Source organism: Rattus norvegicus, chromosome 13 (genome assembly GCF_021556685.1).
Source record: "Rattus norvegicus strain SHRSP/BbbUtx chromosome 13, alternate assembly SHRSP_T2T, whole genome shotgun sequence".
Lineage (NCBI taxonomy): Eukaryota > Metazoa > Chordata > Mammalia > Rodentia > Muridae > Rattus > Rattus norvegicus.
The window spans coordinates 57,852,590-57,865,333 of record NC_141546.1 but is presented as its reverse complement, the minus strand read 5'-3'; the positions used below and the strand labels follow the sequence as shown (position 1 = coordinate 57,865,333).

Sequence of the window (12,744 nt, the reverse complement as noted above, 5' to 3'; positions counted from 1 at the left end):
GAGAGAGAGAGAGAGAGAGAGAGAGAGAGAGAGGTGTGTGTGTGTGTACGTACACGTGCGCATGTATACATACCTGATTTATGCCTACCAAGAAGGCAGAAGTATTGTGAGTTTGGGATGTTTTCTCTATGTAAAGTGATTCAACGATATTTGTCAGGCATAGTATTTCTGTTCAGGAAATAAAGATGTTTACTTTTTTGGAACCAATGAATTAAATTCTGTTAGTCTCTTTTTTTCAGTTAAATAATTTCTAGAATTCTTCATAAAGGCAGCAGGTTTTATGGCCTACTGAACTTCTAATTGAAGTATGTCAAATATCTTGTTATTGTAATAGTATTATACATCTCAGTATTTTACATATAAATAGCCTGATTTTAACGTAAATTTCAAAACTACATTTCCATATAATCAAATAATTAACAACATTGTCATATTGGCAATGGCAGAAATAATATGTGAATCTGATGTGACAGTTTTCTAATGAAGGACTTAATGGGCTATATTTAAATTTAATTTTTGTTTTCTTCATCAATGCTCAATAAATGTAAATTTCTGTTTCCTTTGATCATCTGCTCTTAGATCCATGTCCTTGTAATTAAAACGGAAACTGAATGTGCTCTTGGGTTATGTTATTTTAAGGCTCAGGGGTACATTTATTAATAATAAATAGCATATTGCTAGGTAAGTTTTTTCTTTAACATTTTCTAAAATAAGTTCTTTTTTTACTTAAGTGTATAATGATCAGTCTTTAGGGTGAATTAAAAAGCTGAACAGCATTTTCTTAAATGACCATAGAAAACTTAATCAGATAGCTCTGAAGTCTGTCTAACAGTTAACTGCAGGACCTTTGTCTCAGAATTTATAGTTTGTATTTCATCCTTATGTGAAGAATGCTGAACTTATGTGTACACACTGAAGCTGAAGACATCTGAGAGATTTGTTGCTACATTTTGCTATTTTATTGGACTCTGCTTCATTTGCCAGTGATTTCCTAGGAGAGAACACAGTAGGTCATTCACTATGGTAAAACATGGTTGGTTATGTATTCTTAGAGAGCTACCTTCCTCGAATGCCAGTGCAAGGACTAAATGTGATGATGTCTTTTTTTTCTTTTATGTTGTCAGATAATATACATGTTCTTTGAAATGGAGCAGTTTGAAAGTTTTTCAGACTGATCACCGAAAGATACAAAAGTGAGCCTCATGGCTCATTAAGTTGTTTTCAGCATCATTATATATTTGGTAGTTTTGACTGGAAAATGGTTTGAAATGTTTTGTTTTTAGGTGATGTATTTTTATTTTATAATGAATAATCCATTACAGAAACAAATGTAGAATCACAGATAAAATAAATTAAGCTTTAAAGTAGTTTAAGAATAAAGGAAGTTGATATGGGGCTTTGAAGAGAAGTTACTTGAGAATTTTTACCTAAAGGAGAAATAGAGTAGAATGAGTTTGAGAGCTAAGTAGACCTTTGATGTGGTTTTTCTCCAGCAACATTTAGCTGCTAATTACAAGTGTAGAGAATCAAAGTTAGATTGATTCTTTCATTCATGTATTTATTTATTGATTAATTGCTTTTTGGTGGAATTAGAAGCAGTTGGATTCATTTGCTAGGATGGTATGAGTTGATAGCAGGTAGAATCCAAGTTGTACAAAGAGTACGTCATGGAGAAGAGCCAGTGAGAAGGTGGCCCTTCTGTACACTCGAAGCTTCTATAGAGTGGAGCTTGAGAGAAGAGAAGGGGAGATTGAGTGGGATGTGTAAAATCAAGATTTTTCATAAAGTGCCAGTACCAAAGTCATTTTGTTTTTTTTAAAAAAAAGCATCTCCTTTACAAAGACTAACTTGAGAGTTGAGAGGTGACTGCTGGGTACTAGGAAAAAAGGTATCCTTGAATATACTGGTGGTAAGAACAGATTTCATATTCTGGAGAATTTTTCTTTGACTTCTCTATGCTGCAATGTTTACTCCATTTGTTCTAGACTTGGAATAAGAACTGAAGATGACTTCTTTTCTCACAGTGATTCTTACCTAAATTTTCCTTTCATTGTTAGCATGAAGTGATTGGTATGTCTTATGTTTTTGGTGGCCAGGTTTTTTCCCATCTACTCCTTCATTGATTTCCTACCAACCTCTAATCATGCAGCTGTAACCCAACATTATTCCATTTTCTTCCCAGAAGTGACCTTACCTTTTCTTGATAGAGGAAACAGAGCCATGGATTTCGTGATACTGTATTGTTTACGCCTTGAATACACATGCAAGCATCTTTTCTTCCTAATGGTCTAGTGTCCAACTCAATAGGGATTTGTATTTGTCTACAATTTTTGCATTATTGCAGGATTTGCCATCTTTTGCATATTTCTCTTGTCACCCTGTAGTTACACCTTTTGCACACATTTGTTGTCATCGTTTGTCTTAAGCACCAGTGATGTTCTGGGAGAAGGCTTGATTACTTTCACCCACTTCCCTCTTTCTGCCAGTGATCCTTCTTAGTCACTAGACAAGTGGTGTTGGCACTAAGGACACATTTACAGTCTGTTGGGTCTGAATGGAGTTGGGGCTCTAGAGTCTTTCTTTCCAAGATCATGGACTTAGGAAAACTGGTGGCATCCACATTTTGCTGCTAAGGTACTTCCAGTGTACTTTCTGGGTCTCATGGTAAGCTCAGCGTTGTTATGCTTGGAGAGGGAAAGTCTTTAAATAGTGGGAAAACTGGAGATTTCATTGTTTTCATTGACAATCTGTTGGGTAACAAGTCATCAGCCCACAAAATAGAGGTAATTCACTTCTTGTCCATGATTATTACTGACTAGAATATTTCATGGTATGATTTGTGTCAAAGTTGGAACCAGTAGACAAAGGAAAGTAGACCAAAAAGGAGAAGCAAAAAGGCCTTGTTGGTTGAGATGGAGGACAGTTTGAATTTTTAAACGTTATCTGAGAAAATTCATAGGCTAGGCTTTCTAAAGAGCAAAACAAAATTTCTAAAATGTTAGCAAAGAAAGGAGTGGCCAAAGTTGGTACCAGATTAATAGCTTACTAAGAAGGCAAATCTTGGAAGATACATGAAGATCGCAACCTCTAGGAGACAAATACAGAGTACTGAGTGAGGCTAAGAAGAACCAGGAAATGCAAGATGTGTTGGGCACAACATGTAAATGTTAGAGGATATTTCCAATTGTTGAAAAACTGTGTTTCCAGGAAACAGTGAGGGAAAAGATAGGTCTAAGCAAATGCTTCATTTGAACATTTATCGTTTAATTGTGCCAGTGACAAGTACTATGCTAATCAACAAAAACTAGCCACACTCCCTCTGGGAGGGAAGAGAGAGATACTAAACAACTGTTCTCTATGGTCACAAATGATGCATAAACAGTGAAGCAAAGGAAATATTTTGGAATAAAATGGTAGTAGAGATAGCCATTCTACAACACTAAGGATCAAACCCAGAGCCTTGTACAGTCAAGGCAAGTGTTTTGCCATTGAGCCACATCCTCAGCACGAGGTTAACCATTTTATGTGGATAGCCAGAGGCAAATAACTTGACATTGTTCAATAAGTGAAGAAGTTACCCTTGTGAATGTATGGGAAGAAAGCACTCTAGATAGTGAAGAGTTCCAAAGCCATCAACTAGGATCATATTTGCAATTTTAAGGACTAACAAGGAGGCCACTGGGCTTAGTGAGGCAACAGGAATTGCAGTGTTAGAGCAGATGCAGCAGGGAACAAGATTCTGTTAAGTCTTAATGGATCGAGTAAGATCCATTGGCTGTGGCTTTAATACAGAAACTGTTACAGAGGTTTTGAGAGGAATGATAAGTAATTTAAGAGTAACTCTTGACTGGTTAAAGAGTAGGCCATCTTTAGTTAAAAAGGGAAAACCCAGTAAGACCAGATCAACTGCAGTGTTTTAGGCAAGTAAAGGTATAGGCTACTGTGGTAGAAAAGTGAGAAATGGTTAGGTTTTGAAGCAAATTTGATAGCACAGAGACTAGTTGTAGTGTATAAGATAGTGCAGTCAGCAACACTCTCACATTTTTTGTTCTTGTGTGAGGAACTGAAAAAAATGTTCCTCCTAAGTAAAGTGGTCACAATTACGAAAGTATGAAATTTGGGAATGGTAGCTGAGAGGATTAGTTTACTTTTGAAATATTTGAAATGCGCATTAACTGTTCAAGAAGAGGTGTGGGTCTTTGGGTTCCCCTAAAACTTTTAAAATAAATTAATCAGTGTGGTAGAGTAAGTATTTATAATATGAATATGACATCTCAAATCAATAAGCTCTTTTCTATGGAAAATGTCACTTTCAGAACTGAACTGTACTGTTTTTAACAAAACCCAGAAGCATGAATGAAGAGTAAATATTCTGAGGTTTCATAGACCTTGAGAACAAAGGTGTGGCTTATTGGGAGATTAAGAACATTTGTTTGAGCACCTAGTCCAAGAACCACTGGTTCTTTAGAAAAGGCTTTCTAATGTTAACAGAAGCACTGTGGATTCTTTAAAAAAATAATTTGTATTGATGTTCTGAAGATTTTAAAAATAGGTCTAGACATTGTTTCCAAGTTATTATGAAGCTTGAAATCTTTGCTAGGTCGTAGCTAGTTATTCAGCCACAAAAGCACAAACCAAAGGACTTTAAGTAAGGTTTTTTTTGTTTGTTTGTTTGTTTCAAATATTCTAGTAGCACTTTTTTTTCCTAGAAAAATCATCTTGAACTTTTTGGTTAACTTTTTTCATAACTTTTAGCCTTGTAATTCAGCAAAGAGCAACTTTAGGAGAAAGCCCAGCTGTGTCATCTTTTTGAATTATGGCTGACTGTCCATTTCCCCCTGCAGATCCTCTTGTGCTATTTTACTGTTTTGTGAGATATCTGTAAATTGTTCGTGAATGAGGGAGTCAGGGCACCACCATCAGGCTTGTTCTTAATTCACCTTGTATCCAGATCAAGTCACAGCATCTGTATCAATATATGTTACCTATTAATAAAGCCTAATTTAAATACAAATACTCATCTTAATTGTCCTTTCCCCCAAGCACTTAAGTGAGTCATCTTGCATGCTCCCTGAAGTATGTTGCTTAGATTTGGAGACCTGTAACACTGTATTGGTTACTTTCTTGTCAATGTGACAAAATACCTGACATGAAATAAAAAGGAATTACTTGAGTTCACTGTTTGTGAGGGCTCACTCCATGATGCTTGTCTTATGTGCCTGATGGAGCAACTAGTGGAACCCTTTCTTCATGTCTGGGGGGCAAGATGCACAGCAGAGGCACAACACATTGCCCTGGCTTTCCCTTTTCCTCCTGTTATCTTGTACTTCTATGCTCCCAGCCAGTGGGCTTGGCACTACCCACAATCAGGGTGGCTCTTCCTCTTTAGTAATCCTCTCTGGAATTGCTCTTTAATTCTGAGTTGACAATTCTTAGTAAAGTTGCCAATAAAGAGTAACTATCTCCAACCACTAGATTAAAAAAAAAATCATTGTTGGAAGCATTAATTTGTAGTGTAGTTAACATTCATGCTCTTTGATTTTTGTTCCTAAACTTTTAACTGACTACATTTTTTCCACATGGCTATGCAAATACCATATAAACAGTTTATATGGGTACAACTGTTTGCTGGTACATGTCACTGCTACAGAGACATCCCTATATACACACACAAATCTGTATGAAATATACACATCTGTATGTATGAGTATGTCATGGAGCGGCAATGCCTGAAAGATAAATACACCACTGGGTCAGAGGCAATTTTTAAAAAATGTTTTACTTTGAAAGACAGCTGTGTTGGTTAAAGCCTGTAATCTCAACTCACGAGGCTAAGGTGGAAGGATCCCCAGGAATTTATGGCTTGCTTTGGCTATGATATATGATATATAACACTTGTCTTAAAAGGAGGGTAAAAGGATGATTTATATGTAGGTGAAGATCCATGTAACTTTCTATGCCACACGCCCTCCTTCTGAGCATGGAGATTTACAAATGTTCACACCATGGCTTTGTTTGGTTTTTTTTCCCCTGTGTGTCCTCATTTTGAGTGTGTGTAGTTCCTTGGAGTTTTACCTTTACATCATGATTGGATTCATGTAAGTATCATCACAGTTGGCATATAGAAATATGACATCAGCACAGAAGTTTTGTGTTATCTCTACTACTAATACCTCCATCCTAACTGGCAGACAGCTAATGTGCGACAGAGTTTTGTCATTTTGAAACTTCTATGACAATCTACAGCAGTTAGATTCTATGTCTGTTAGATGAGTTTTTTCTATTTATAATCTGGAAATTCAATTTCATATCAATACTTTTTCCTTAATTTTTTTTTCGTAGCTTTTCATTGTATGAATGTGCCACAGGCTGCTCAAATACCTACTGAATTGAGTAGAGAAAAATGAATTGTTTCTGTTTGGGGACAATGAATCCCATAGAGTAATCATCTGCATATGAATGTCTGGATATAATTTTTGCTCTGGTAGGCAGGCCCTAGAGTGTGGTTGTTGGGTGATACAGGAGCTGTGACTGTTTTTTAAAGCTATGAAACTATTTTGCAAAGTGACTGCACCTCTCTAAATTTTCTTTTTTCTTGAGAGGTGAAGAATTTCCAGTTCCTTGTCAGCCTTTGATATTGTCTTAAATAAAAATAATATTTGGATGTTTTAGTAGATGCAAATGACTATTGTTTGAACATATCTTTAGGAACAAATTTCTGTCTGAACATTCTTTTTGTCAGCATGTCTGCTTATGTCTTTTCATTTTTTCTTAGGTCTTTTTCATCCAAAGAGTTCAGAGAATTCTTTGTATAAATGACACTAGCTTTGCATGCCTTTCCCTCCCCTGTCATGGTTTAAGTAAACCACATAGCTCAAATTTCAGTTACTATGGCATATTAGTTGTGGTTGCATAAAGCACAAACCTTGTAGCTAGTTCTCCAGTTCATAGAGTTTAACATGAACAACGGCTGGGTGTCTTGGTCAGTGAATAGTTGCTTCTTTCAAAACCTTTGGTCAACATTACAGACGTATTCAGGTAGAAATCAAAGTGCATGTTTTTTTGTGGCCTCCTTCCTTGGTGATAAATTTTTCTGCCACTTTATACAAACAAGTCACTTAAAATGGAATTGTCCAACAAAGATGAAAGTGGAGCAATAAAATTTATAAGAGGAAATAAAATTCTAATGAGGCACACATTGTTAGGGTCAAAGAATTGCTGAATAAAGACCCCAGACTGGAATAGTATGCAAAGGCAAAGAGCGATTACTCTGCAGAAATTACCAGCATACAGGGGTCAACAATTCATCAAAATGGTGATGACCTGCGGGACTCGCAGCCCCACTTTTATGCAGGGCTAGTGGAATTTTTGAGAAGGATTAGGTAACCTCTAATAGCCTCTAGTATGATTGCTAGGGGCAAAGCAGTGACATTAGTACAATTTTGACTGGATGGTCTATTCTATTTGGGGAGACCTTGAAGAATTTTGGAAACAAGCTCCATTCTGGTCTTGTTATCTCCTTCAGCTAGGTCTCCCTCCCTTCCCGCTCTCCTGCCCCAATATCTACCCCCCCACCCCCCGTGCGTGTGTGTGTGTGTGTGTGTGTGTGTGTGTGTGTGTGTGTTTGTCCATAGAAACTGTAGGAAGGAAGGAAGACACCTTAAACCAGTGGATCTCAATCTCTTTTGGAGCTGGAATGACCCGTCACAGAGACTGCCTAAGACACAGACATTTACATTATGAGTCATAACACTAGAAAAATTACAGTTGTGAAGTAGGAATGAAATAATTTTATGGTTAAGAGGCCATAACATGAGAAATTCTGTAGTTAGGAGGACATATTGCCTTTTCAGAGGGCCCAAGTTTGATCTCCAGCACCTACCTCAGGCAGTTTACAACTTCCTATATAATTCCAGCTACAGAATGTCTGGCCCCCTCTAATCTTTATTATAGTCACCCACACACATATAGCATATACATGCCCAGATACATACACATAAGTAAAAAAATTTTAAAGTTAAACACACGTGTTATACTCACAATATGAATTACTACAGGAGACCAAATATAAATGTTTTTAAAAAAATAGGTTCATTGGTTAATAATAACACTTTTGTTCTAGAAACAAGATCTCTCTATATCATAAGATTGGCTTGCAACTTGAACTTGTGACCCTCCAACTCTACGTGCTAGGATTATAGATCAGTGCCACCAAAATGTACTTTAAGGCAGAATTTTATTGAGCATAGCTATGTATCTGGTCTTTTCGTAGATTTGCACTCAAAGAAAACTCCCAAGTCTAAAAGCCTTGAAGATTAATTTAGGTTTTTACATCCCATTTATTTCAACCATTTGTGTAATGATTTTACTGCAAATGTACAGGGTCTTAAGGTTAGACATGATTGTGCTTTTTTTCTTCTCCTTGGCAAAATTCCCTGTACATAGTAGCAAGTACTTAATGTGTGTATCCTTATTAATTCTATTAGCCCTAAGAGATAGGAAAAGAGACAAGGAAAGTATGGCACTGAGACTTCCAAGTAGTGTCATAGCTAAGAACTGCCAGTTTTACTATACACTGTGCACAATATCATATCTGAGAGTTATGCTGGCAATAGTTAATTTCATTAATAGGTACTATTGGATGACAGGGATGGCCATTTTATCTTGAAAAACATGAGAGTTTAACTTGACAAGTAACTTGTTCCACATCACGTTGCATTTTAGTGTCAGTAAAGGTACCACTGAGTTATCTATTTCTCTCAAAGGGAAAAAAAAAAAAGCTGTGATCTACCCAAATACTTACATGAAAGTCCGTGATTAAGCCATGTCTTGGAAATGAAATTGATTAAAATTAGCATAAGCTATCAAAGGTAGGTATTTACAGCTGACTTTGTTTCATATACAAGTTTCAATATGTAGATTGAGTTTAGTAAAATTTCTAACGACTTCCTGAATAATAAAATTGGGAAAACTATGCTGTAGTTAATGAACTAACTAGCCTTCTGAATGAGTGGAAGACCATCTATTGTATTGGTTCGTAACTACAACACGCTGCTTTTAGTGTGGTTGAGCTACACATCTCACAACTGGAAAAAGTCGTTTGCATTTGAGTGCTTATAAACCATAAGGTTTCCTATAGTTGGATTTGCTTCTGACTCACTGTTAGCTGAAACTAAAGTAGAAAAATTATTAATGAAAATATAATCTGTTACAATGTTACACTTAATTTCTCTTATAGTTGGCAGAAGTACAGGCTCTAATCTGGCTTCTATAGTGGGGAGCAATTGATGCTGGAGAGCAGCCATTCTAAATGGGAAACCCACACAATTGGTCAACATTTGTAATTGCTACAGTTCTGAGAATCTAGGGTTTAGTATAACTAAGAGAAAGCAGAAAAGGGTCTGGTGAACTTTTTGTCTGAAGAAAGCATATGTATAAAAACTTCAACTATCTCTTTGCCCCATCTACTGCGAGAATGAAGACCATTCTCAGCAATCAGACTGTCGACGTCCAGAAAATGTCGACATCACTCTGAAGGGGCGCACAGCCATTGTGAAGGGTCCCAGGGGAACTCTGAGGAGGGACTTCAATCACATCAATGTAGAGCTGAGTCTTCTTGGAAAGAAAAAGAAAAGGCTCCATGTTGACAAGTGGTGGGGTAACAGGAAGGAACTGGCCACTGTCAGAACCATCTGCAGTCATGTTCAGAACATGATCAAGGGTGTGACACTGGGCTTCCAAGATGAGGTGTGTGTATGCTCACTTCCCTATCAACGTCGTTATTCAGGAGAATGGGTCTCTGATTGAAATCCGAAATTTCTTGGGTGAAAAACACAGCCGGAGGGTTCGGATGAGGACAGGTATTGCTTGTCTGTCTCTCAAGCCCAGAAGGATGAGTTAATCCTTGAAGGAAATGATATTGAACTTGTTTCAAATTCAGCAGCTCTTATTCAGCAAGCCACAACAGTTAAAAACAAGGATATCTGGAAGTTTTTGGATGGCATCTATGTTTCTGAGAAGGGAATTGTGCAGCAGCCTGACGAATGAGACCTCAGTTTCCTAGCTTCAGAAACAAGATCCTGATCACAAGTACAGTTTGGGCTCTGTGGGAACAATAAAAGACTTATATATTGAAAAAAAAACTTCAACTATTTTTGTTTTTATTTTTTTTGGGGGGGGGGGAGGCATCAGATGCTCTAAAAAACCCTTAAGTATTTCTCTGAACAAAACTTGCTACAGCGTTTATAACTAGAATTACCGTGCCTGAGTCTATGTTTTATACTAAAGAAAGAAAGTGAGATATTGCCTTTTTTTAAAGCAAAATGTCGAGAATGCAACTTAAATGTGTGCAGACTTTACGGATGTCACTCTGTCCAGCTATCCCATGGTATTGGCTTGCTGTGACCCACAAGACCAGGTATTACAGATCTTGTGGCTTATACAATGAAAATGCATTTTTCCCTCTTCAGTCTGGAGACTAGAATTCTCAGATCAAGGTGTCTACAGTATAGGTTTTGGAAGTGATCTTTTTTATGGGTGTTCATCTTCCCATCTTCACAAAGCTTTTCTTCTGTTCTTAATCTCCTCGTACATGGACACTAGTCAGAGTGAAGTGAGGTCTACCCTTATGACCTAACTTTACATTAATCACATCTTTAAAACATTCTCTTCAGAGTTATGGTCTGATACATTGAGGATTTAAGAATTCAATATATCAAATTTGGGAAATTCCATAAGAGCAGCTGACCAAGTGAGAACTTCTTAGTGTAGTCCCTTAGGAACTCTTCAGAAGTAAAGTTTTGAAAATTATGTTTACATGAAAGCAGTCTACAACTAGAAAGTGATTAACATGATCACTGTGTTAGGGAAGCCATGCTTGTGACCCTGGCAAGTTGCAAATTTTATACTTACATTTTCTCCAGATGAAAACTTCTGCAGACCCTTTCCTGCTTCCTCTAAACTATACTAAATTCAAATTATGAATCAGTCTGAATTTAGGTATTAAAATGTATAACCAAACAAACTCTGAAACTGTATTTTATGTTATATTCTGAAACCCCTTTTCCTGTTTTGTGGCAGCAGATACTGGGGAGGGGCTGTAGTTAGTTAGCTTCTCTGTTCTTTCTCCAAGTCTGTTTCTCTCCCTTTGCATGCTTTAACTAAGAGGGAGAAATGGTAAAGAAATAGGAGTTCTTAAGTGAACAAGTTACCCACAAGAACTGACTAAACACTCCTTGAGAGTAGTGAAGGTTTACAGCAATTGATGTTTCTTGTGGATGTCGTTTGTTGAGTGGAGATTTCCTGGTGAGTGTCTGTCTTTAGCAGTTTAGACACTCTGGGAAATCGTCTCTTCCTGGTAGCCTCTTGAAATGACTTCTTCCACTACCAGGGAAATGTCATCCCTAGCTTTAGGTCTCTTAAGGTCACTTTGCTTGTTGAGAAAGCCTTGGATAACCCACAAACAGCTTCATAGCTGTGCCTTAGGCTGCTATCTCTGTTGTCTGATAAGAGGCATTTTAGTTCCCTTACGGTTCTTGGAAACATATTCCTTGTGTTGGAGTCAAGGGAGTAAGTGTATCCCTACTCTTCCTGTTCTTACAGGACTCTGCTCAGCACTGCAGCCTGCTATCTCCAAAGTTAATCATCTGAAAAATATCTCTCCTTTGCAGTTTTTTCTTTATTTATTCTTTTTTTTTCTTTTTTTCTTTTTTTTTGTGGGTAATTTTTTTTTTTTTATTAACTTGAGTATTTCTTATATACATTTCAAGTGTTATTCCCTTTCCCGGTTTCCGGGCAAAATCCCCCTCCCCACTCCCCTTCCTTATGGGTGTTCCCCTCCCAACCCTCCCCCCATTGCCGCCCTCCCCCCATAGTCTAGTTCACTGGGGGTTCAGTCTTAGCAGGACCCAGGGCTTCCCCTTCCACTGGTGCTCTTACTAGGATATTCATTGCTACCTATGGGGTCAGAGTCCAGGGTCAGTCCATATATAGTCTTTAGGTAGTGGCTTAGTCCCTGGAAGCTCTGGTTGCTTGACATTGTTGTACTTTTGGGGTCTCGAGCCCCTTCAAGCTCTTCCAGTTCTTTCTCTGATTCCTTCAACGGGGGACCTATTCTCAGCTCAGTGGTTTGCTGCTGGCATTCGCCTCTGTATTTGCTGTATTCTGGCTGTGTCTCTCAGGAGCGATCTACATCCGGCTCCTGTCGGTCTGCACTTCTTTGCTTCATCCATCTTGTCCAATTGGGTGGCTGTATATGTATGGGCCACCTGTGGGGCAGGCTCTGAATGGGTGTTCCTTCAGTCTCTGTTTTAATCTTTGCCTCTCCCTTCCCAGCCAAGGGTATTCTTTTTCCTCATTTAAAGAAGGAGTGAAGCATTCACATTTTGATCATCCGTCTTGAGTTTCGTTTGTTCTAGGGATCTAGGGTAATTCAAGCATTTGGGCTAATAGCCACTTATCAATGAGTGCATACCATGTATGTCTTTCTGTGATTGGGTTAGCTCACTCAGGATGATATTTTCCAGTTCCAACCATTTGCCTACGAATTTCATAAACTCGTTGTTTTTGATAGCTGAGTAATATTCCATTGTGTAGATGTACCACATTTTCTGTATCCATTCCTCTGTTGAAGGGCATCTGGGTTCTTTCCAGTTTCTGGCTATTATAAATAAGGCTGCGATGAACATAGTGGAGCACGTGTCTCTTTTATATGTTGAGGCATCTTTTGGGTATATGCCCAAGAGA

At 37.7% G+C, this 12,744-nt stretch overlaps 1 pseudogene; it reads left to right on the top strand.

The window, feature by feature from the left end:
- The first annotated feature begins 9,451 nt into the window (after positions 1-9,451).
- Positions 9,452-10,135, top strand: LOC148001656 (large ribosomal subunit protein uL6 pseudogene; annotated as a pseudogene).
- The last annotated feature ends 2,609 nt before the right edge of the window (positions 10,136-12,744 follow it).